The sequence below is a fragment of the Peromyscus maniculatus genome, chromosome 1 (assembly GCF_049852395.1).
Source record: "Peromyscus maniculatus bairdii isolate BWxNUB_F1_BW_parent chromosome 1, HU_Pman_BW_mat_3.1, whole genome shotgun sequence".
NCBI lineage: Eukaryota > Metazoa > Chordata > Mammalia > Rodentia > Cricetidae > Peromyscus > Peromyscus maniculatus.
This window is the reverse complement of record NC_134852.1, coordinates 85,991,007-86,016,966: the sequence shown is the minus strand read 5'-3', so window position 1 is coordinate 86,016,966 and position 25,960 is coordinate 85,991,007. Positions and strand designations below refer to the sequence as shown.

At 41.1% G+C, this 25,960-nt stretch overlaps 1 long non-coding RNA gene across 1 annotated transcript; it reads right to left on the bottom strand.

Moving 5' to 3' along the window:
• On the bottom strand, positions 1 to 3,367 carry LOC143267408 (uncharacterized). Its single transcript, XR_013042485.1, has 2 exons — positions 3,175 to 3,367; positions 1 to 276 (listed from the first exon to the last, which is right to left on the bottom strand). It is a non-coding gene; the product is annotated as an uncharacterized LOC143267408 (long non-coding RNA).
• Between the last annotated feature and the right edge of the window lie 22,593 nt (positions 3,368 to 25,960).

The following is a 25,960-nucleotide window of genomic DNA, read 5'->3' as shown; positions in this document are numbered from 1 at the left end:
TTTTTTTATGTTTGTTTGTTGTTGTTGTTTTATTCTCACAAAAGCTTTAGTTTGAGGCACACCTATTATTTCAACAGGAAAAAAATCTGAGTTGAAGGTCAGGGTGAGACTGAAAGAGATGGGCTGTGTGCTCCAGGGCAAGCACAATCCTGAACCCAGGCAAGTAGCCCTGGTGCTCCACCGCTCTGTGTCTTAGGAGATGGGGACAATCAATCACTTCCTTTCCCATTGTCACAGGATACTTCTTCACTGAAGCAGAGCTCAAAGTCCTGAAATCTAAGAAATTGAAAAGAGACGTTTACAGCCATAAGCCGTGGTTACAGACCATTTGACCATAACTACGGAGACCTTTCCAAGACCCTTGAATCTGTGTTGACGGAGGCTGAGCTCCAAGCAAGCATTAATCTTCCCAGCTGGCACACCTCTCTACCATAGGCTCAGTGGGGTGGGTACTGATGGCTCTCAGCTGAGCAGGACACATCGCCATGCTGGTGATTTCTAGTCAAGACTGCTTCTTCACAGCAGACCTTGTTTAGGGTCAGTGCTCAGGTTGGGTGAGTGGCTGAATGACAGAGATGGCATGGAATTCAAACCCTCATTCTGAACACTGATAATTACCAACAAAATCACTTCCCTGGCTCTCCTCTCTACCTCTCTTCACCCCCCCCCCGTGTCTTTTTATCCCTTTATACACGACTTTATAAATAGTTTGCTCTCCCTATCATGCTCACTCCTATCACCAAATCTCACCCTCAACTCCAGAGACCTCAGGGTCCCAGCCTCTCACCCCATGGAAAACTTTCTCAATGCCCAGGTGAGGGGAAAACCTCAAGTTCTCCTTGACAAGGGTCTTCTTCTCACTGTATGTACCACGACCATGAACATCAACTCATACAATTGGTTGTATCTCTGTCCCTAGTGTTTGACTGTAAATTCTACACCTTATTCTTTCTCCAGCTGGGTACAGAGCCCGAAACCCAGTGGACATCATCACTAATGACCCTAGTAGGTTCCTGTGGCCACCATGACAAGATACCCCAAACTGGAGGGCTTCAAATGACAGAAGTCTGTTGTCTCAATTCTGGCGGCTGGAAATCTAAGATAAGGAGCTGGCAGGACCACGTTCTTTCTGATGGCTCTAGAGGAGAACTCTCCCTTGCTTCTTCTAGCTTCAGGCATCTGCCATCCCTCTCAGAGCTCTATTCCTTCCAGATGCATGGCTGCAGTCACAGGGTCCATTTCCCCCATGTTGTCACATTCTAGCCCCTCTAGTCTTTCTCCATGTGAAATCCCTCTTTTTAAATAGGCTATCAGTTGTGTCAGGCCAAAACCCATTCTACGAACGTACGAACGTCCTTAAATTGATTACCTCCACGTAATACTGTTTCACACTGAGGCTGATTTCACTGCACTGGTACTTAGAGATATTCAACCTACTCTCTTTGAGGGGATATATCTTAGCCCACAAAAGTAATTAAATGATTGAATAAACTTCATATACAAATGGAGAAACACACACACACACATATATATGCATATATATTCATTCATATAGTGACATGATACTACTACTATTGTTTATTCTAATTCAACACATATTTTAAGTTAGGCTACTTTACCTATGTACACATTGTATACCAACCACTCTTTCCCCTCCTCTTTTTTTCTCTCTGTTATCCTGTCTTCTTCCCCACAAGTCTCTCTCTCTCTATCTCTCTCTCTCTCTCTCTCTCTCTCTCTCTCTCTCTCTCTCTCTCTCACACACACACACACACACACACACACACACACACACACACACATCTCTATTTGTTTTGTTGTGACTCACTGAGTTTAAACACAGCCATCTGTGCGACCACTTCTTTGGAGTTACCTATTGAAGTCAGGTAGGCTCAGTAGCGGCTAAAGACAGTGAATCACCCTGTCCTAGAATCTCTCAATAACCATAATTCAACAATGAAGGGGAGAGCCCCATGAGACCCTTCCCCTTCCATGACTGTTCATAGAGCTGGTCTTCTATGATCCAGGTGCAGGTAACCAGTTGTTGTGACCTAATACTGAAATGGTTGTATGAGTCCAGATGATGACATTTTGAAGTTTTTCATCCTATCTTCTGACTCTTACATACTTCCCACCTCCTCTTCTACAGTAGTCCCTAAGCCTTAATGGGGTGGTATTAATATCTTGTTCAGTACTGAGTCTACAGCTGTCAGGTCCTCTCAGCATTGGGCAGCCATTACTCTATTTGCTGTCATTCACTGTATACAAATACTTTTGAGATTAAGGAAGTTTATGACGAGACAGAGCCTCCCTCTGCCCACCATCACATTTGATTTGCCTACCTGGCATGTTTGGGGATATATTAAAACTCAATTTACAGAGGAAGGACATGCATTAAATTCCTTGTAAAAGCCTAGTGGCTTCAGGGTTTGCCTTATCAGACTCTAATTCCATCCAAGGCACCTCTGGAGCCATCTCATTTATCTCACAAAAAAAGAAGAAACATTCTTAGTAATCATTTAATATCTATCTATCTATCTATCTATCTATCTATCTATCTATCTATCTCTATCTCTCTCACACACATCTCTATTTGTTTTGTTGTGACTCACTGAGTTTAAACACAGCCATCTGTGCAACCACTTCTTTGGAGTTACCTATTGAAGTGCTCTTAGTAATCATTTAATATGCAATTTGGGAGTCACCAAATGTATATGTGGTTAATGTGAAGAAAAGTAATTGTGACTCCCCCTTTGGGGAAGCACCTAGTAAGAATATCACACTAAGAGCTGTTGAAATCAACAACAGCTGCTTGCCTTTTCCACCCACTTCTTCCTTTGTTGGTGGTCATGAACGAGTGTCTCTCTGATCTTGACTAGAACCTAGTAAAAGAAGTCTGCTTTATGGACAGCTCCAACTGCCTCTCCCTTTCATCTGCCATATTTGTTCTGTGACTACCATGGACAGTGACAGAGCACAGTAGGGATGGAAGACTCCTCATCTGTCCAGACAAGCTGTTCTTAGGGCTGTGCTGTGGTCTGGGGCTTGTCCTGCCCAAGCCTCCCTTCCCAGTCCCCTGCACAGATGTCTGACCTGCACTGGGATGTGATCATTGAGTTTATCATTGAGACAACTCCCCTATGCTGCGTCCAGCTCAACCAATCCACTGCTGACCTTTCCTTCTCATACATTCTGCATATACTTTCCAGCCTCCCTTGCCTGGAAGGTTCCAGATGGCTTCTCAGTTCTGCCTCTGAAATATTTATGAAACGGGTCTAGAAAAGAGAGGAAAGGGAGACACCGGCCTCTCTCGGTTGTGTGTGCTGACAATTGGGTTCCAGCAGATGTGGGCCTTTGGAGCAGCAGAATTCCCCATTCTAGAATCTAATGACCAACCCTGTTGGCTTGAGTTGCTATGGCACTGGTAGAGTGTTTCCTGAGCTCTGGGTGGCAGCATCAGGGAATCTCTAGATCAGAGCTGCGTTTGAATGGTTTGAAGGCCTGCTCATTCCTTTTCCAGGGTGGAGCATCTTCATAAAGTCAAACTTTCAAGATTTCCTGGCTCTGGCTAGTGATGGCTCTGGGTTTCCCAGTCTCTCCTTGTCTGCATGAATGCTTCCTGCACTGCCCTGCTTGCTCTTACTCCACTATTGTGAATGCAGTATATCTGGGATGTGTGTACATACGTGGACTTTTCAACTGGTTCCTGGTATGAAGACAGGATTCAGGCTGGGAGATCAGTGCTTCACTTGGCTTTTAGTTCAGAATGGTATGTTCCTTTGGATTATCCTCAAGGCACAAGGATTGTGATTTGTGTGTGGAAAAGGGACACATGGCAATTTGGTGTACAGAGGGGTGGACTGTGCTAACAACTGTTATACATGAAAATGGTTTATAGAGCTGGGCAAAGTGGCTCAGTCAGCAAATCACTTGCTGCTCAAGAATGAGGGCCTGAGCTCCGTTACCAATGTTCATGAAAAGGGCTGGGTATAGTGGTGCATGCTGAGAATCACAGAACTTGGGAGGCAGAGGCTAGAAGATCCATGGGGCTTGCTGACTAGTTAGCCTAGCTGAATTGGTGAGCTCCAGGTTCCAGTGAGAGACTGACTAAAAAAATAAAGTATATGACTCCTGATGTTCACCTCTGGCCTCTACATGCAGATGCATACATGTTTATGGAAATACATACTTATAAACACACACATACACACACACACACACACACACACATACACACAAGAAACTAGTTTTTTAAAGTACATTCATTTATTTTGTATTTAAAACAGGATCTAATTAGGAAAATAAATACAAACCATGTTGGGCATTTTTTTTTAGTTACAGTTAAAAGCATTTTGTGTGTCTATATACATTATGGTTGTCTTAGTTAAGGTTTTAATCACTGAGATAAAATACCATGACCAACAGCAACTTGGGGAGGAAAAAGTTTATTTCATCTTATATCTTGTAGTTCATTATCCAGGAAAGTCAGGCCAAGAACTCAAGGCAGAACCTAGAGGCAGGAAGTGATATAGAGGTCACAGAGGAATGCTACTTACAAGCTTGCTCCTCATGGCCTACTAGGCCTGCTTTCTTATACTACCCAAGGCCACCACCCTAAGGAAAGGACTATCTACAGTGACTTGGACCTTCTCACATCAATCACCACTCAAGAAAATACATCACAGGCCAATCTAGTGAGAGCATTTTCTGAATTGAAATTCCCTCTTCCAAAATGACTCTAGGTCATGTCAACTTGATATACAAACTAGCTAGCACAATGGTATTCATGTGGGAATCAGAATACAACATATGGGAATGGGTTCTCTCCTTCCTGGGTATTGAACACAGATCATCTGGCTTGACCACAGGCACCTTTACCTGCCAAGCCATCTTGCTACCCACATGTTGAGCATTTCGAAGAGAGGGGATTAACACAGGGACTTAGTTTCAGAAGAGATGGACTAGCTGAATAGGCAGATATGAAGTGAGGTAATCCAGAAACCACTCACATCAAATATCCTTACCTCTAGGTTGAAAGGGATAAAAGGAGACAGTGTCATCGTAAGCCAGCAAACTAAACTCCTGAGAGTTATGGTGTGGGAGAGCCAGGACAATGGAGCGTAAGCAGTCGAGAAAACACAGCTAAAGTAGGGAATAGAACAACTTCATGCCCTTCTATCCTGTTCCTGTCATCCAATGCTACCATGCCATCACCCACATCCAAGGAACAAGGGAATCTGGGAAATAGAGTTTTCTGGAGCAAAGATCAGGGGATAAACCAGACACTCTGAGGATGACACTAGATTACATTTGCCAGCCTCCTTTGCACCTATCTGTGTCATCTGATTAAGTCGTCTCCTCTGGGACATGAACACTAATATTAAGTAACCTCTGGGACCCTGAAACACATATTAGTTAGCCTGCCTCTGCCTGAGTACTTTCTTCCCATCATTGACTGCCACAGAAGAGAGTCACCATTCACTAAGAAGACGGTGATGAAGCTGTAGGAAAAGGGGAGTGATACATGAGGAGATTGTGGACTAAACCTGATGTCTTTCAGTCATGGAAAACCAACCCGCTAGCCCCTGGGCTTTGATGATATGACACAATAATGCATCTGCTAGACAGGGGGTGGCCAGCCCACCTGACCTGCCCAACATATTTACAGAAATCATTGCTCTGCCCCACAAGGAGGAGATGGAAGAAAGAGAAGCTGCACTTATTATTTGATGTATTTGCTTATTTCTGACCAGAGTGAGGTATTCACCACCAGCATGACTGTGCTCCTTATTCCATGCAAGATTTGTTCTAAATGACTTCAGGCTGTTTACAAAACAAAAGCCAAACTTAAAGGACAAAGATTTACCACCTTGAAGGATAGTTATAATCAATGCTTTAGGCTATGGTCACATTTAACACCACTGTCACTTGGCTTCTGGGCAACAGAAAGAGCACTTTCCTTCAAGTCCAAAGATCCCACTTTTAGTTACCTGATAAAGAAGCATTTAAACCGGCATTGACTCCAGGAAGTGTCTTTGCATGAACAAGGACATCAATAACAATTCAGCATGAATGTCTCCAAATCCTAGATTACTAACTCAAAAAAGTACAGCATTCTATGTGGCTCCCACTATGAGATTAAAATGGTACAATGAAACTAATATCAAGATGGATCTCCTTGACATTATTCAAGAATTGAGAGCTGCAGCTAACTCTGGGAAGGAAGTTTTCTCAAGGTCCCAATGTCCATGCTTCCTCAGTTTCTAGTTACTTTTATGAATTATCATATCTTAAGTAAGAAAGTTTATTCTCTAGGCAGCTAAATCTTCAAAATAAAGAAAGATAATACAGCCTCAGAGAATGAGGACCATAAATTATGTCATGGGAAACTTGTCCATGGCATATTCTAAGCTTGTTGTATCACAGTGGAAAATAAATGCATCACAAAATGTTTTCTTTCAGGGTGTGTTGGTTAGTTTGAACTTTCGATTTGACACATCTTAGAATCACCTGGAAAGAGAAGATTAGTAAGTAATTATATAGACCAAGTTGTCCTATGGGCATGTCTGTGGGAGACTACCTTGATTATTAATTGATGTGGACAGACCCAGCCATAGTGAGTGGAGCCATTCCCTAGGCGGGGGGGGGGGGGGATCCTGAACTATATAAGACAGAAGGAAACTAAATGAAGCAAACAAATTACCATGCATTTATTCTTTCTCTGCTCTTGACTGTGGATATGATGCTTTGAGTTCCTGCCTTGACTTTCCTTCACTGATGAACTGAAGTCTGGAATTATAAGCCAAATAAAGCCCCTTCTCTTCTGGGTTACTTTCTTATTGGATATTTTGTCACAGCAAAGGCAATAAATGCAAGCTACAGGAGTGCTTGACTCATTCATTATTTTAAAAAGCATTTACAAAGATAAGTGTATTGATTATCTTTCTCTTTGCTGTGACTCAATAATTGATAAGAAGCAACTTGAAGGAGAAGGAGTTTATTTTGAGTCACAGTTTAAGAAGGGGATAGAAAGACTGTAAGAGGCAATGGATGGTTACAAGAAAATAGCACTTTCTGAACACATGACCCCACAGTGGTTGTGACAATATGTACAAGCTCAAGTTAGACAAAAGATATCCTAGGACAAAGACAGGAAGTGGGCTATAAACCTCAGGTTCTGTCACTGACAGCCTTCCTCTAGTAATGCTCAACCCACTGAAGGTTTCACAATCTTCCAAAAAAATACCACCAGCTGAGGACCAAGAGTTCAAACACATGAGCCTATGGGGGGCATTTACATTTAAGCTATAAGACATAAACAAAGTGCACAATAAATTCAATTTTTTTTCAAGAACTGAGACATGAAATGGTTTTGCCCAAGATGACAGAAAAATCAACTGTGGTTACTGATGGACTCGCTGAGAAGGAAAACAAGAAGGAGAGATTTATTTAATAAATTCCCTGGGCCACATATTCAGTCATCACTATTGGGTGATTTGGTTTAAATCCAATAATGATCAGAATAGGCAAGTTAATTGGGATTGAACACAATGTGACTGAGCTTACCAGTATGGAGATGTAGTATCCTGGTTCACAAAGGGATAAGAGAGTAGTTCTTCCACTTAGTGCAGTCTTCAAAAGTCAACTCAATTTTGTACTTTTCCTACTTAACTAAGCTTTCATTATGAGCAGGAATGAATCCATTTTGATGAATTTCATTGTCACCCCTTTCCACTCTAAGTATAAGTTGCAAACTGAAGATATTTTAGTCAATGTGAAATAGTTTCATTTTTTTACCCTCTGGTTTTCAAAGAGGTTCAAGGATCTACCTGACAGCTTGGCAGAATGAAATGAATCTGTCCAGTTCCTGAAGAATAAGAACACATCAATGTGGCTCACCAGAGGCCTTGAAGGGTGTGTTTTGTCATTTCTCTGTGTCACTAGACCACTAGATAAGTTGTCTTGGAGATAGCATGAAGAAATCCAAGAAGTGTTTTCCATACCTTGTCATCATGGTTATACTAGACAGGTCACAGTATATAGGGATCTCTGCTAGCATCCACAAGAGTACGGACTCTCTGAATGAGAAGAGGTTAAGCAGCACCAAATCACTCTGACTGATGTGAGTGGGAAAGAAAAGTTCATTAAAGAGATTTTCCCATGTTCATATTCCAACTATCGATTCTCATATGGATATATTGGGGTTTTCCCCACAGGTCCAGAAAGCATGCATTTCTGCAGCAGATGCTAGCTTCTGTCTCCTAATTCAATCTAATGTCGAGACTGTCTACCTAGAGACAGCATCAAACCCCACGGGTAAGGTCTTAAGTCCCAAGTCAGCCCTACTTCAGAGGCACCCACAACACAGGTCTGTTTGTGACCAACCAACCACAAACCAGATTCCTATGGCTCCTTCTGTGGTGGTTAGTTTGTTGTTGTTATTGTTGCTTTGTCAACTTGACTAAAGCTAGAGTTATCTGCAAAAAAAGAACCTTAATTCTGAAAACATCCCCATTAAACTGGCCTGTAGGCAAGCCTGTGGTACATCTGCTCTATTGCTGATTGGTATGAAAAGGCCCTGCCTACCGCTGGTGGTGCCCTGCCTACTGCTGGTGGTGCCCTGCCTGGAGAGGTGATCCTGAGGGGTACAGGAGAGCAAACTGAGTAAATCAGAAGAAGCAAGCCAGTAAGCGAAGCCCTCCATAGTCTCTGCTTTAGTTCCAGCCTCCAGGCTCCTGCTTTGGTTTTGGTCATGGAGTTTTATCACAGCAATAGAAAGCTAAGACACCATTACAGGCTTGAATAATTTGCTAAAGTGGCTCAGAGAACACAAGAGAACATTTCACCTGTGACTACCCATTGGTTTTAAAGGATATTACAATGGATTTAGTGCAAAGACAGATGGGTGAGCAGCATGGAACCAAGAATGTGAGGAATGTTGGAACTACTGTGCTTTCTGAAGCCAGATATCCATCTTTAAATTTCACACATCTATCTATTTGGAAGTCCTCAGGACACATTTCTTTTGGGTTCTTATGGAAGCTCTATTTTGTAGGCATAGCAATGATATAGGCATCATTTGTCATTGATGAATAACCCAACTTTGGCTCTTCTCTGATCTCCATTCCCTAGAGGCTGGAGGTGGGGCTGAATGTCCTAACCATCCAATGGTATCTTGATCTTTTTTGTGACCAGCCCCCACTTTGAAGCTACCTAGAGAACTACAGACATCAGTCATTTCATTAGCATACAAAAGACATTTTCAAAATGTATTTTGGTAGAATGTAGTAATTATAAATAATTAGAGAAAATGAGTTTCATTATTAATCTACCATACATATTTGTATCCTGATCATATCCACCTCCATTACCTTCTCTTATCTGCCTCCCTGTAGCACGAATCTTAAAAGGTCTTATCAATAGAAACAAACCCAGGGCCTGGTATTGGGGTGAATGGTAGAAGATCAGAGAAACAGAACAAACCACAGCCACCTCACCTTGCCAATTCTTCAAGTGATCCTGTTTCCTCAGACTGGAAGCCTCTGAGTCCTCATCCAGAATGACTCTCAGCTGAACTGCTGCTCAAAAGCCTAAAAGCTTAACCAGGCCTAGTTCCTGGTCCTCACACCTTATATACTTTCCTGCTTTCTGCCATCACTTCCTGGGATTAAAGGCTGTTTTACCATGCCTGGCTGTTTCCAGTGTGGCCTTGAACTCACAGAGATCCAGGTGGATCTCTGCCTCTGGAATGCTAGGATTAAAGGCATGTGTGCCACAATTTTCTGGCCTCTATATCTAGTGGTTGTTCTGTTCTCTGACTCCAGATAAGTTTATGAGGGTACACAATATTTTGGGGAACATAGTACCACCACAGCCTCCCACTATTGCTTTTATCATTCTAGACACTACAAGGATTTTTGAGTCATATGCTAGCAATGGGAGAAGCATTTCATAATGTTACAACTGACCTATTTATCCTAGCTAGGTTTCTGTTGCATGATAAACATCATGGCCAAAACCAATTTTGGGTGGAGAGGGTTTACTCCCTCTTACAGTGTATGGGCCTTTGTCAAGAGAAGCCAAGTCGGGAATTCAAGGCAGGAGATTGAAGCAGAAACTATAGAGGAATACTCCTTACTGGCTTGCTCTCTCTGGCTCATGCTCACCCAGATTCCTTATACCCCCAGAGACTATCTGTCAAAAGATGGCACCAACCTCAGTGGTCTGGACTTTCCTACATCAATTAGCAATTTAAAAAAATGACATGCCCACAGGCTAATCTGATTAAGGAAATTCTGCAATTCAGGCTTCCTCAGATGACTCTAGGCTGTGTCAAGTTAACAGCTGAATCTATCTAAGAGACTTTTATATGTCACTGTGGTAAAAATCTATCCCCCACCCCCTCCATACGTATTTCAAACACAGCCACAAGAGGTAGGAAGGACAGAAGGAGGCCTGGAGCTGGCCTGGCAGCTGGTGTCCTCAGTAAGTGGCTGTCTGCCATCTCAGCAAGTGGCTTCTCAGGCATCCTTCCTTGCAATTTGACTGACCTCTAAGCATCCCTCCCTGCAGAGGAAGAAATTCCTCACTCCAACACAGCATCTCTATGACTCTCAGACATTCCTCTTGAACACTTTCATCATGCTTCCATTTTTTTCAGCTTCTTCTTCCTCAGTACCCACAGTTCCCCCAGTTTAGTCAATAATGCCTTCCATCCACCCCCATAGTGGTGTGCTCTGAATCTCTCCTTCTCCTGGGATGTTCTCTAACAGATGGCTTCCTTTTTCTACTCCAGGGGCCATCCTATCAGAGAAAAATTGGAGCCAAAGCAGTTGAAGTGCTCCAGAGGCCCAAGTGCACTGTGTGCCCCAAGTGGCAGGCCCTTACCATTACTTAATAGCTCTCCAGGTGGGAACCATTGAAGGAGCTGTCCACTGTGCTAGTCAATGCATCTGGTCCCCTCTTTGAAGGAGGTGAGCACATGGAGACTTCCTGATCTTTGCTATTGACCTAGAATTTAATGGTCTGTCTATTTTATTCTTTAAGAGTGTTTGTCTTGTTTCAGTGATACCACTCTAATCCTGAAACTTTGAGGTCCCTTGAAATTTGATAGTAAACACCTTAGAGATTTGCTCTTCTACGCTACTGTTGGTCTTTTTATTTTATTTTTTAAGATTCCCTTGTATCCCAAGCTCACCTCAAACTAGCAGACTAGTCAAGGATAGCCTCAAATTCCCAATTCTAGGATCTCTACCTTCTGGGTGCTGATGTTACAGGTGCATACCACCATGCCGAGTGTACGCGGGGTCGGGGATTGAACTCAGGACTTCCTGAATGCTAGGCAAGCACTCTACCATCTGTGCTACTTCTCTTGCCCCTTATTTATTTTTGGAGAACTCACGTAGTTCATGCTGACCCCCAGACTCACTAGGTAGCCAAGGCTGATTTTGAAATTCTGATCAGGTGTGCTCCTCTGTTTCTGGAGCCAGCCACTAAGAGGTAACTGGATCGTGAAGACTCTGATGTAATCAATGGGTTAACTCAGTGATACATTTCTAATTTGCTGGGTTTACTGGCAAAGGGTAGACTCTGAGGCCTGCTGAGAGGATGTCAATCACTGAGGGCATGCCTTTGAAAGGTAAGCCCCATGCCCAGTCTCCTCTGCATGTCTGCCTCCTGGCTGCTGTGAAGTGAGCAGCTTCTGCCATGTGATCCTGCCACTATTACGTTCCTGTCTTTCTTCTGGCCCAAGGCAATGGAGCCAGCCAACCATCAGCTGATTCCTCGGACACCATGAGCTGAAAATAGATCCTCCCTTCAATAGTTTTTCTCCAGCATTTGTCATAAGGACAAAATGTTGCCTAACACACTAACTGTTATGGAGCATTTTTTACTTCTAATTTATCTATATTATCCTTATATGTAATAAATCAATAATAACAGTTTTATTTCTTCCTTTTCAGTCCTTATTTCATTTATTTGCTTTACTTATTGCTTTAGATAATACTTTCAAAGTATAACATTGAATAAAAAGGACAAGTAAGCCAAGCATGATGCCACACATCTATAAGGCCAGTACTGGAGTGGCTGAAACAGGAGGATTATGAGTTAGGAACCAGGCTGGGGTATATAACATGAACCTCCCTGGTCCCAAATGATACTTACAGAGCCATGTCCTTATTCCAGATATTTAGGGAGAAATTTCAATGTGTCATTAATAGATATGAGAGAAACATTGGGCTCCCTTAGATAACGCTGATCACATTAAGTATATTTCTTTATGTTTCTATTTTGTTCAGAGTTTTTTCATGAGGAGATGGAAAGATGGTTCAGCCATTAAGAGCACTGCTTGCTCTCCCAGAGGACCCAGTTCAATTCCTAGCACCCACAGGCAACCTTATAACAATCTGTAACCTCAAACCATGGGGTCTACAGGGTACTAGACATGTATGTGGTACACAGACTCACATGCACATAAAACACCCATACATAAAATAAATAAAAATTTTAAAGAGCTTCTTTGAGAATAAATGTGAACTCTTTGATACTTTTGAATGCACTTGTTGAAATGACCACATGATCTGCCCTCATTAATTAGTGAATTGTCCTCCTTGATCCCCAAATGTTAAGTCAACTTTGTGTACCTACAATAGTACTCACTTCACTATAAAATATCAAACTTTATATATATAAATCTTCTGGTTGCTAGCAGTTTGAGAAAGACAAAAGTTAATGAAAGAGATGTAAAATAATGTGTTTTCTAATGATATACTTGTTCAGTTTTGTAATGAAGGCAATTTAACCTTGTAAGCTTATAAATCACCTTGGGAACAGGTTAGAAGATGTTCCTCTATCAACTTTCTAAGCATGCTAAAATCCTGGTTCACTCATTTCTAGTTGAAAGTTTTCCTGTGTCCCACCTGGCCCTCAGTCAGGACAAATCTCTCTCACCCACAGTCCCACAGCTGCTTATAAAATAATCACTCAGAGGCTTAATATTGTTTACAAACTGTATGGTCCAATGGCTCAGGCTTCTTGCTAGCTAGCTCCTATAACTTAACCCATTTCTATTAATCTATAAGTTGCCACATGGCTGTGGCTTACCGATACTTTCACATCGTGCTTCTCCTGGTAGCAGTTGGCATCTCCTTCCTCTCTCTCTCCTTTCTTCTTCCTCTCTATCTGCTTGAATTTCCTTCCTGTCTCTAAGCTGCCTTGCCATAGGCCAATACAGCTTTATTTATCAACCAATCAGAGCAACACATATTCACAGCATACAGAAAGACACCCCACAGCACTGCTTTATAATACTGGTTTCCCCCTTGGAAGTTTGGGTTTTTCAGTCTGGACTGTCTTAACCAACCCTAAGCTCCCATTTGCCCAAGCTACAATCTTTGATCCCTCTGCTCCAGAACACATTATCAAATGACCTAGGGGAGGCATGCTCACAGACACCCAGCTCACCTTAATCTGTTCCTCTTCTTCTAGGGTCACTGCTGTCTTGTTTGCTCTTGTATCTAAAGTCACTGCTGCCTTGTTTGACCTGGCATTACCTGCATGCATTTTTAAAGATCCAGGGCCGGCAGGTGCAAGATGCTTATAACCAAAAAAAGTCCATTCCTCAGCTTTAAAGTTCACATCACATCAGGACATCTCTCATTGTTCTTTTATGGTAATGGGATACTGGGAAGATGGTGAGAATAACCCATGGAATATGTCAGAGATACAAAGCCATTGGCTGCATGAACAGCATCTGCAGATAGGTCTGGGCTTGAATTGCAATTCTGCCATTGAGCCATAGAACTCTATGGAACTTCTCTGCATCCCAGGAGACTTATCTGAAGTATAACAATGACACCTACCTGAGGCTTATTGTAAAGGCTAGAGTCAGTGGGAAAATGTATTAAAATACTTAGCCCATGCCTAAAACAAAGATAATACAAAGTGTTGGCTAACATCAAAATATCATTTTATCTTATTTGCATGTATTCCTGTATCCTTTTGTTGTTTGCCCTCCTAATTCACTTCAAAAAAATTTTGAATTTTTATTTGATTTTTTTTATATGAGTGTTTTGCCTGAATATATGCTGTGTCAACCAGCACAATGGTGCCAGCAACTCAACCTGGGTCTTCTTGGGAGAGCAGCAAGTGATGTTAGCAGTTTATCTATTTCACCAGCCCCCTTTATTATTCTTTGTAATTGCTTCATACAATAAAGAAAAGACTAATGAATTTATGGTTTTCTGGTGTCTGGTATATAGTAAGTGCTCAGTTGCTTAGTTAATTGAAGGAGTTTTAATTCAGCACATATCTAAAATGTTTCATTCAATTCTATTACTTTCAAAACAAAGATAATTGCCTGAGCAGTACTAAGCCATGGGCTCATCAGCAAATCTCCTGTAAGCTGGGCATAATCTCAGTGCAATCACTTGGGGAGGCCATACCCATTCTAACATCTATCTCAAGGAAAGCCAGGAAGAACGCTAACACTGCTAAAGAACATGATGCCATCATCTCATCTCTAAGGGCTGCACTGCAGCTCTGCTAGCATAAAGTAAAATAGTTGTTCCTTGTAATTACCTGTTCCATGCTCTTTGAGAGAAACAAATGGGTGCTGGAGAGATGGATCAGCAGTTAGGAGTGTGTGCTGCTTTTGCAGAGAACCTGAGTTCAGTTCCCAGAACCTATGTCTCATGGTTTACAATCACCTATAACTTCAGTTCTAGGAAATCTGATCGGGCCTTCTGGACTCTGCAGGCATCTGAACTCACATGCACATAGACCTCATCCCCCCACCCCCAACACACATATACAAGCAATTAAAGAATAAAAACTCATTAAAAATGTTTGTGTGGGACAATGTGTTTCATATACAGACTTGCAATGGGAATCACAGTAAAATGGTAATTGTAAAGGAGTCTCCAATGGAAGGGCTGTAAAGGAGTCTCCAATGGAAGGGCCCAGCCTTACTCTTGCACTAAATTCCTTGAATTTCTCTTTACCGTCGGTCCTCAAGATGCAACATTGCTCACCTGACTGATGTCAAGACAACTCTCAGAAGATGGAAATGGAGACGGGGTAGATGAGATCTCTCTGGTAGTAAGAGTGGGCTCTTCCCAAGTTGACAATAGGGCAGTCAGGCTTTGAGGGACTGGAAGTGTTGTACATAGCTGTGTTAAGGGCAAAAGAAAAGACCAAGGCCACTACTGGAAGAGAGATGCAAGCAAAGTACACTGTGAAAGTTAACAGTCTTGAGACCTACAATTTAGGAGTCCTTATTAGACAACAGAATATAGAATCAGGCATAAAAACCTGAGTTCAATACCACATAGACCAGATGCATCAATTCCTGGTATACACAAGGGAAATTAAGTCAGCACATAAAAGGAATAGCAACACACTAGTATTGTTCACAGTACTAGCCTACATGCCCATGATCAGGTGAACAAATAGGTAAGATGTAGTGTATGTTTACAAAAAAAAATATAGTATTGTGTCATATTTTAACAAATGGATGGAACTGAAGATCATCGTGCTAAGCAAAATAAGCCATGCACACAAATACAAGTACTGCATGCTTTCTCTCCTGTTCAGAATACAAAAAGAAAATATTGATGGAAATCTCAAGGCAGGAAAGGAGTAATTATAAGGGAAAAGAAAGAGAATAGGAAAGTGGAGAGTTGGAAGGGCAAGAAAACATCAGGGGTGAATTTGGAAAAGATGTGTGGCTAAAATGGTAGAAAAATCACTAATCCTTGCAATTGCTGCCAATATTTTAAATTAGCTCATAAACAGTCATTTGTTTACAACACAGGAAGGATTCACAATAAACTGTACATTTCAACAACTAACCAGCACAATGAGACAGCAAATAACACATTTTTTTATAATTTCCCTCTTTGACATATCTTTCATAGATTTTCTACAATTTTTGGCTGCATATCATATTGAAATTGAATGTATTCTCAGCACAGCTGCTCATCTCACAGACACCCATGGCCATATCAATACCCTAGCCTTCAGAAAATGTGTGCATTGTGATGGGGAATAAAATGTGATGGAGTAGAGGGTGATTATTACAATTAAATGTCTTATTTAAAATTATACCAAAACTTACACATGCCATTTCTGGATTTCCTCCCAAGGAGACACCTTTATTCTACTCTGCCTCTTGGAAGAGGCACCTCTGCCAACACACTTCCATCCATACCATGTTGCTGTCTTCACTGTAAGAGATAATGAAGTTTTAAATTAGAATGTTTTCCCTTCCTTTTCTCATCTTGAACCTCCTTTCTTAAAATTCCTGCTTTTGTCTAGCAAAACATGTTTTGCATGGGCCTCATGTGTCTGTTGTGTGGATACAGAGGGGGGACAGAGCAGGAAGATGATGGGGATTTCCCTGCCCAAGAGAGGAATCACTTTGCTCCATTGCATCACATACACCAGCAGGGACCAACTGGAATAACACTAGACCTATACCATCCCAGACAGTGCACAGGTGGATCTCATCTCTTTCAAATGTGGCAATCCCACCATAAGGTGGATTTGAGAGATACTACACAGATAGTCAATTTGTTAATGGCTAATGATTATTACTGTAAATTTGACAGGATCTAGAATCATCAAAGCAACAAACCTCCAGGCGTGCCTATAAGGAATTATCTAGATTAGATTAAATAAAGTGGGAATGCCCACCCTAAACATGGGCAGCCTAATTTTGCAGGCTAGGGTACTTGACTGCATAACTCAGGCTTCAGTGTGGCCAGCTGTCATCTTATTCCTGCTGCCATGTACTCCCCTATATGACGGACCCTGTCCCTAAAAACTGTGCATGGAAATAAACCCTCCTCTCTTTGACTTCCTGTCAGATATTTGACACAGCAAGGCAAATAGTGGCTAACACGCAGGAGATCCCTCTCTCACTGCACTCAGATATATAATGGCCCCGAATCTGCCACTTGGTCCTCACCGTGTAGCCAAAACAAAGCACCCAGATTACAGCACCAGTTGGCAAGGAGAAGAAAAGAGAGTGTTCCAGTCAGTGCTCCTATGACTCCTACATTTGTTTGTTCTTTGGGTTCAGTCCTTTTGTTTGTTTTTACAGACAAGACCTTGCTATGTACTCTCAACTGGCTTAAAACAACTCAGGATGTAGCTGAGGATAGATTCAAACTCCCTGCCTCTGTCTCCTGAGTGCCAAGATTATATCCAAGTGTCACCACCCCCAGACTTTTCAGGTCATTTTTGTAGTTAAAATGCAAATTGAATACAGACTCCTCAAAACAGTGCCTTGCTGGTGATGCCCGGGCAGCTCAGTCTTGAATACAATTGTCCCATTTGCTAAACAGGAGGGCGGGGAGGGCTAAGGGTATCAGTCATTGGTTTGACCTCAGACTGCCCAGAATATGGAGATTGGCTGCTGTCCCTTTGACACTGATTGCGGTCAAGTGGATATGGGAACTGAGGAGTTAAGATAACCCTGGATGAAGGGTGAGTAGAACAATACAGCCCTGTTCCTGATGTTTGCCAGAGGAATTTCCCAGTGCTGTATTGGACAGGGACCAGTTCTTTCTCTGTCTACAAAGACCCATTCTCAATGGGGCAAAAGATGGCATCCATGTGCCCTTCTTGGAATTTTATGCAAATATATGCCAAACAGTTGAAAAATTCCTTATGGCCTTATGCAGGGCCAGAGCTACTGAGATGTATCTGCCTGACTCCAAAGGACACAGCTGTTCTCCACCACAGCTGGCTGTCTCGTTAAAAGCAAGTCCCTCGACTGACAGAAAATAATGTTGTTCAGAACCACTGAGCTCTGAAGACTGTGGGATGACTTGAAACAAAATTTATCATCAACAGAATGGCTTATAGTCACTGAACACTTATTGACACAGTGAAATATGGCTTGTAAAACAAGAAGAGATCTTCCTATGAATCACAGATTCAACTAATATTCACCAAGGACCTATTAGGTGATAGGCATTGTTCCATGCACTAGGGTACAGAAATGATGAGACAGAAAGGTTATTCTCCCTTGTAGACTTTATATTCTAATTCTGGGAGCTAAACTGGGAACGAGTAAATGAATAAACAAGATAAATTCTTCTGATTGTGAGTGCCACTGTGGCAAAATGTGGCATGGTGGAAAGTCACTTTGAAGGGTAATCCAGCATCTTTCAATAAGGTACTCAGGGGGTTCATCTTCCTTAATCACTCTGTTTGCCCCTCTTGACCCACTGTCTACTCTTCTCTGCCAGCACTGTGTCCCAGGAAGCAGATCCCCATGCAGCTCTTACAACTGAGTAAAACCAATGATACCCCAAGTATGTGTAGGCAGAAAAAGAGAGGCATTCATAAAATGCTGGTGGACCCCAACATTGTGTGGGCCATGAGGTTTTGGAATGAGACCATCTAAATGGTGCCATTTCCTCAGGCACCAGGAATTCATTTGGCTAGGAGTTCCTGACAGTCAGATAAGATTATCTCTCTTGCAATTGTTGGTCAGTCTCTTTCCCTTTGTACATTAGTGTTTGCTCAAGACTTTACAAACAAATTGCCTTGATGGTCATTAATGAAAAACAAAACAAACAAACAAATAAAAAAACGTGGGCTCAATGTCCCAAGACTTCTTCTCACCTGGCTTCATCTGCTAAGACTTTATCTAATGGAAATCAACATGATGCCCTTACATGGAACCATCCCTTGGAGACCTGTCTATCAAGGGGTAGTAGACTGACACATTGAACTTCTTACATCATTGGACTTCTTACATCATGGAGAGATTAATGTTTTTTGTAACAATTAATCCATATTCCAGATTACAGATTTGCTTCTCTTCCTACAGTAATTCTATTCAATATAAAATATATAGAACTTATTTTCTCTCTTCTTGGTATGTTTACCACGGCTGCTTCTGTAAGCAAAGAAGGCAATGAAAACTTAAACCCAAGAGCTTATTTTGGTCTTTGACATGGATTAATTCATACCACAGTCCCATGACATGGAGGTTGTCATTGTCTACTTTTTAAAAATGCCTTAGTGATATAATTAACTGAATGAACAGCTACATGGAGGAGAAAGGATTTGTCTTTCTAATACAATCCCCAATAATACATGCAGGTTTTCTCTCTCCAAAGAGGTGGAAATTAATTCCCATCCTCTTAAGTCTAATTTAGCCTTCATTTCCAATATTCCCAAAGAAGTTTATAAGAAAGTTACTGTTTAGTCAGAAGCCCAGTAGACAGTGAGCTTAACTAAGTGATCAAGATCAACTGATCATGTTAATAATATGTGTTTCCCAAATTGGTACAATAAAGAAAAAACTTGAAGCCGGGCGGTGGTGGCACACGCCTTTAATCCCAGCACTCGGGAGGCAGAGGCAGGCGGATCTCTGCGAGTTCGAGGCCAGCCTGGGCTACCAAGTGAGTTCCAGGAAAGGCGCAAAGCTACGCAGAGAAACCCTGTCTCGAAAAAACCAAAAAAAAAAAAAAAAAAAAGAAAGAACTTGATATCCATAGTATCTTACCCACCTCTAACTCTCCAAACCCTCTCTACTCATGAGAAAAACTCAAATCAAAGTTGACAAAAATCCTAAATACTTGACCAATGCCCTCTAAAAGTGTCAAAGTCACAAGACACTGGAACAGACTGGAGAATAGAGATGAGTCACATGTAATGTAGTGTCCTGGAGTGAAAAACAGAAAGGCATTAAGTCTGGTAAAATAAGTAGTCTAGATAGTTGTACTAAATAGTTTAGTAGCTTATATAGTTTAGAGAGCAGTATGAATTTCTTTTGCAAGTAGACTAGGATTTTGTATGACACTAACAGTTGGGAAAGTTGGGTAAATTCTCAACAATTTTTAAAAATCTGATAATATCACCAAGCAAATGGCTTAAAAATTAAAATTTCTTTAGAAATCACAGACAACAGCCCACCGTACAGGATCATTTCTGAGTCATAGAGCCTGACATCACCTTCCTGGGTACTTTCCATTTGGGAACATTGAATCACAGACTGAAGAAAATTTGCCTCTATGCCTAATTATGGAGAAAACAAAGTGGTGGTGGGGAGCAGGGGATGCTGCTTATAAAAATTATTACAAGAGACTGTATGTGTAATATGCTCCCACAACTTAATAGATTCAATGACACCCACCCCCAACCATGAACTTCTGGCTGACTTGTTGAATGTTCCCTATGAATCCATAAAACCAGAAGTCTTATATCTTTTGCTGAAATCTCTAATTTCACCCCCAGCAAAATTATGCACTGGTCATGATGAATAGCCACTGCAAAACATCATTTGGGAACTTCAGAAGCTTCATTGCCATATATTTGCCTGAAAGACTGGTCCTCTTTTAGTGAATATTTTTAATGTAGTTCTCCAACCTAGCTCCGCTGAGACACTCTGGGCTGGAGAATCAATACAGGCAGCAAATGAATTCAGCAAATGAAGGAGATGAAGTACCATCATCAGGAAGCAAGATGCAGAAAGCCTGTCATCAGGTGCCGTACTATGCACATCTCTACCATAAAACTGGCATTGAATGACAACCTCTTTATTAAACATAGACAGAAGTAACCACCACCAACTATTACCACAACGGAGTGTTGTTTTACTGACAGCCATAACGTTACCTAATTTTATCCCCATGATTAAAAGTAAAGTGACTGAAATTCAGAAGAACTAGGTCATATTATCAGGTGGGCCTCCAACACAGCTTCTGTTTCCTTTAGTTGTCAAGCACTTCCCAGATTTGATATGGTTAATTCACAAGGAGTAGAGCTATTCTTCCAGGAGCAGCTTCACAGGGACCCTGACACCCACAACAAAGCAAATGAGAGCCCAGAGGAGCAGCCATCATTGCAGCCAGCCATTCAAAACACAAGACAAAGCCAAAGGAGATATTAAACATTTGGTTGTTAGTTAACTCAAATTACCTCTGTTTTTCCCTCTGAAAGCATGCTCCAAGTTCCACGTAAACATTGAACAGAAGTTAAGTTTTCTCCACAGAGAGCCACCTGTTCGAGGAAAACTCTTTCAGCCTTTTCTACCCTTGAACCAGCAGAGATTGCTTTCCTTTTCAAAAACAGTAACAAAAATGTATGTGTACGATACGTAAAAAAAAACAGACACTTGAAACAAAAGCAGGAACAGCAGTTTGGGTGTTTCCACCAGGAAACTTCGAACACGGCAAGGAAGGTGCCTGAGAAGCCGGGTAGGACGGGAGGCCCGAGCTCTGTAGCAGGCATCACAGACAACAGGGCAAACAGAGACAATTCAAGCTCAGAGTGTGCTGGGTGAGGCAGCCTCAGCTCTGCCTTATGTAGAGGCTGAATTTCCCTCACCAAAATCTCTGAAAGTGAAAAATGCCGCACTTGACCTTCCGTGAGAATAATTCTTAATATTCATAATTTTATAGGAAAAATTATTAAAGGTATTATATAAAATTACCACCAGACTGTGTATGTAAGGTATATATGAACTGTAAATTTCAGCCCTGAGATGTCCTATTAGGTAGATAAGGAGATATAAGCCACGCATTATAGATATAAGTCAAAGTTCTAAAATTAAAAAATAAAATACCCCAAATCTGAAATACTTCTAGTGCCAAGCATTTTGGATAAAGGAATTAAACACATAAATGTAGGTGTGTTTATGTTTGTGTGTGTGTGTGTGTGTGTGTGTGTGTGTGTGTGTGTGTGTGTGAAATATGTGCATTGTATTTGTCTGTTACATATATACATACAAACACTTTTAATAACAGTTATTCTTTGCTGTTTCCAGAGACAAGTTTTCTAATGAACCTGGAGCTGATATTGTCAAATACAGTTGGTGGCCAGCAAGCCTCAAAAATCTTCCCATTCCCACTACCCCAGTAACGGGGTCACAGGTGCATTGCTGCTGTGTCCAGCCTTAATATGGGTGCCAGGGATCCATCTTCAAGTCCCCATACTCGTGTGACAAACACTTGATCAAGCCATCTCTGCAGCCCCACCATTAGGAATCTGAAAACAATTTACAAATCTTGTGTTAATGGGGCTTTGAATTTTGTTTGTTTGTACATGTGAATTGATTTCTGTGGCCTCCAGTTTCTAGATAATGTTCTGTATACACCTGTCTCCAAACAACTGAAGTCAAACCAAAAAGAAGAACAGAGGGCCAAGTAGGTCAAAGCTTCATTCTCTAAAGGCCCCAGATCTTAGAGAATGATAAACACAGCCAGGTCTGGGGGGAGGGGGAAATGACACACAGAAGTATAGCAGGATGGGGTTGCTTTTTGCCCTTTTTATCTCACTTTCTTTTATTCAGTCATACACCCTGGGAAATTACAGGGAGGAAGGCCAAACCAAACCAAGATCAGGAGTGAATCAAGTAATGTAGACCAAGAGGAATTCTGCCCAATGAACACACATCAAATGGCCCTGGGAACAAAGATCTTGACAAAGACTATAAGGAGAGAAAAAATGTGTCTGTCCATGTGAAATGTAGCTCTTGTTGCAAAGAATGAGAATACATTCTGAACCAGTGGAAAAATGGCCATGGCCAAGAACAAGGATTTACATGGCCTGAAAATGACATGTTGCATCATAGAAGTTCTGTGAACTTTCTGTGGCCACAGAATAAAATAAAGTCATTGGTGCATTGGTCAATTACATTGGGGGGAACATCAAGCAGGGGCATTACAGCAAAAATGAGAAATCTCCACTGTGTGTTTCCAGTGTTATCTGATGACATTCTCAGCATATGGGTTGGTGGAAGCTAGGGAGATGATGATCAGATGACTAATAATAGTCCAAAGATTTGCCTGGTATTGACAAAAATACTAGGTCAAATTCAGAAGAAGGTAATAGATGGCTATGAAGAGGATAAAAGACAACCCAAGATAATTTTGGTTCTCCATCTATGTGAGTGTCCAAGGAAGATAATCAAGCCAAAAGTGGTATTATACACTTAGGTCTCAGATACTTTCAAGATTGTTTAAGCCCACAAATTCAAGACCATCCTAGAGAAGTTGAAAACAAACCAAGGTTCTACTTTATAAAACAAATAACAACAACCCAAACAAACAAATTAAGAAAAAGAAGAAAGAGGAGAAAAGTGGAAATTAGCCAGGGAAGATTTTGGCAAACATCAGAAGTTATATGCAAAAGATCAAATAGCTATTGAGGGAGAATTATTATCTCCTTATAAAAGTGGGCTATGTAATATTCACATTTTGAAGATAAAGTAAAAATTTTGTTACAAAATCTGTGGCTATTATGTTGAACTGAATGGTGTTGTAAAATAATAATAAAAAAAAGAACACATTTAAATATGTTTCTCTTCTATAACATTGTTTGTGTTAAAAAAAATCTTGCTTGTGGGCTACATTGACGGATCAGTGCATAGAAGTATGTACTTCCCTTACAGAGAGCTTGAGTTTGGTTTACAGTTCACAGATGCCTATAACTCTACGTCCAGGGAATCTGACACCATCTTTTGACCTCCACAAACACCTATATGCATGTGCAAGTACCCACACAGACAAACCCACAAACATACAATTAAAAATAAAATACATTTTAAGAAAGTAAGAGAGAAGAGGATCTGGTTAGTTGTTCAGCCATATGAGAAGCTGTTGATTCTGCTGGTGAAGTAGTAGTGAAACACTATGTCCCATATTCTGCTGTCACAAAAGCATATTTGGAAAACATTTTAAAAGCACAGTAGAATAAACACACCTTAAATATTCCCATGTGTCAAGATCTGAAAACAGAACTCTTTGGGTAAAATAATGCTTAAAAATATACTTTAAAAATTGCCGGGCGGTGGTGGCACACGCCTTTAATCCTAGCACTCGGGAGGCAGAGGCAGGCGGATCTCTGTGAGTTCGAGGCCAGCCTGGACTACCAAGTGAGTTCCAGGAAAAGGCGCAAAGCTACACAGAGAAGCCCTGTCTCGAAAAACCAAATATATATACTTTATAATATAAATATATATATATATATATATACTTTAAAAATTTCAATTTTCTGTGGTTGGATCTGTGGCTAAACTCTTAGTTATAAATCAAGGACAATAAATGTACACAAATATTTTACACTCCGGAAAAAAATATATATTGCTAGGCCTAGAGTGAATTACTGTTATGTCCCCATGTGCGTCTAGTAGATTGCCAACTATACGTATATTGGATGCTCCTAGGTCTTTGTTATTGAGCAATATCAAAACATTTCACTAAGGAGAGTTTTATGACACATGATCTTGAGCAAGATGAACCCAAGCAGTGGGGCCTATTCACATAGTCATGAGGTTATTGAAGATTAAAGGCTACATTGATGAGATTCCTTTCAGATCATGCATGGATTTTCAGCTACTGACTGCCCCTACTGCAATGCTAGAAGACTGAGGCCATAGACCAGAATGTGGAGCATTATGCTTGGCTGGCATTTCACTGTCCTATTACTCGGTGATTACTAGCTAGTCTTCTAACAAGCTCTGCATTTGTCCTCAACTGCTAAACTCTCAGGGATCCAGGTTATCCAGGAGAGTAGGGAGGTCATTTCAATGACCTCAAAAGCATGTGACAATTATCATAGCAAATAAAATACTAAATGTAAATCACGAGCTATACATAGCAAACAAAGAGAGTTCCCCCCTGTGTCCCATTTCACAGTTGGTAGAAATGAAACATGTTTCAGACATTTGCCTATAAAATCACAGTCCTTAAAATTATTAGGACAATTCTCTCTTCATGAAACTTTAGAGATTAACGTGCACCAGAACATATTACACCAGACCACAGAGGAATTGAGAATACAGGGTACCACAGGAAAAAGGCAAGGTTTGGAATGTTAAGCAATTTGTCCTAGCTCAGACTTGGGGGGGTGATGAGCATGGGTATTTGGTTACCATGGCAAAGAACCCCCCAAAAGCAATGATGATACCAGATACCATGTTAAGGGCTCCAAAATGGAAAGAACAACTGCTCTGGGGAACAACAGTGGCAGCAGCATCGTCTCTCTGGACACTAGACTCACAGATCAGATTCCTTCGGGATGCTGGGATGGTGGGATTCCTACTTCGGTGTTCTTGTCTGGCTCTCTGCCCTCTCCAGCACTGTCCCTATCCAAAGCTGTTGTCTTGTGACTTATTCTGTCCTTCTGCTTGTTCATCATAAAGCCTTTTGGATGCTCACATTTCAAACTATTTGTAACCACAAAGGCAGGTGGGTGGCATTTGCAACACCAATAACAAGCTGTGTGACCTTCATCGCTACAAACTTGAGCAAAGTTGGTCTTATCAGTCTCAGATTTCTCCAACGAAAAGCCAAATCACAAAAAAAAGCAAGGCTTACTTTGTTTATAATTTAGGCATTGTTATCATTGATATGCCATATGTAACAAAGAAATACAGATTCAATGGCTAAAAAGTCCATAAATGCTCCTAACAGTTATGAGTTCCTCCATGATGATTGACGTCCATGCTTTCCTTTCCTTTTCTGACAACTGCAGTCACGTTTATTTGTTGTCAGCATTATTAATTGCTTTGCAGAAGGAGGTAAAGTAAGATTTAATGGAGTTTTTCTCTCATTGTTTTCCTCTAGGCAGAAATCATGCAAGAAAAATCAATTTGATTACAGCAGTAGAACAAAGAGGAAAGTGGACTTCGGAAATGGAGAAGCAAAAGCTAAGGAGGAGGTAAGCATCATCTGCAAATAACTCACACACAGGTTCAGTGCATTCCCCTAAACCTCTGTAAGAGATATGAGAAGGATCGATCTTCAGATGTTCCACCCACCCCTAAACCAGAGAACGTTTCAACTTAAAGATTAAGTACAAAAAGGAGGGTGTGAATCATTCAAGCATTCACACAAACCATTCGGCTAGCCTCCTTACTTAACTACTCATGGGGGTTTCTTCCTACTTTAGAGAAATATTAATAGAAATGCTCTATCTTTGAAGTAAAGAAAACACA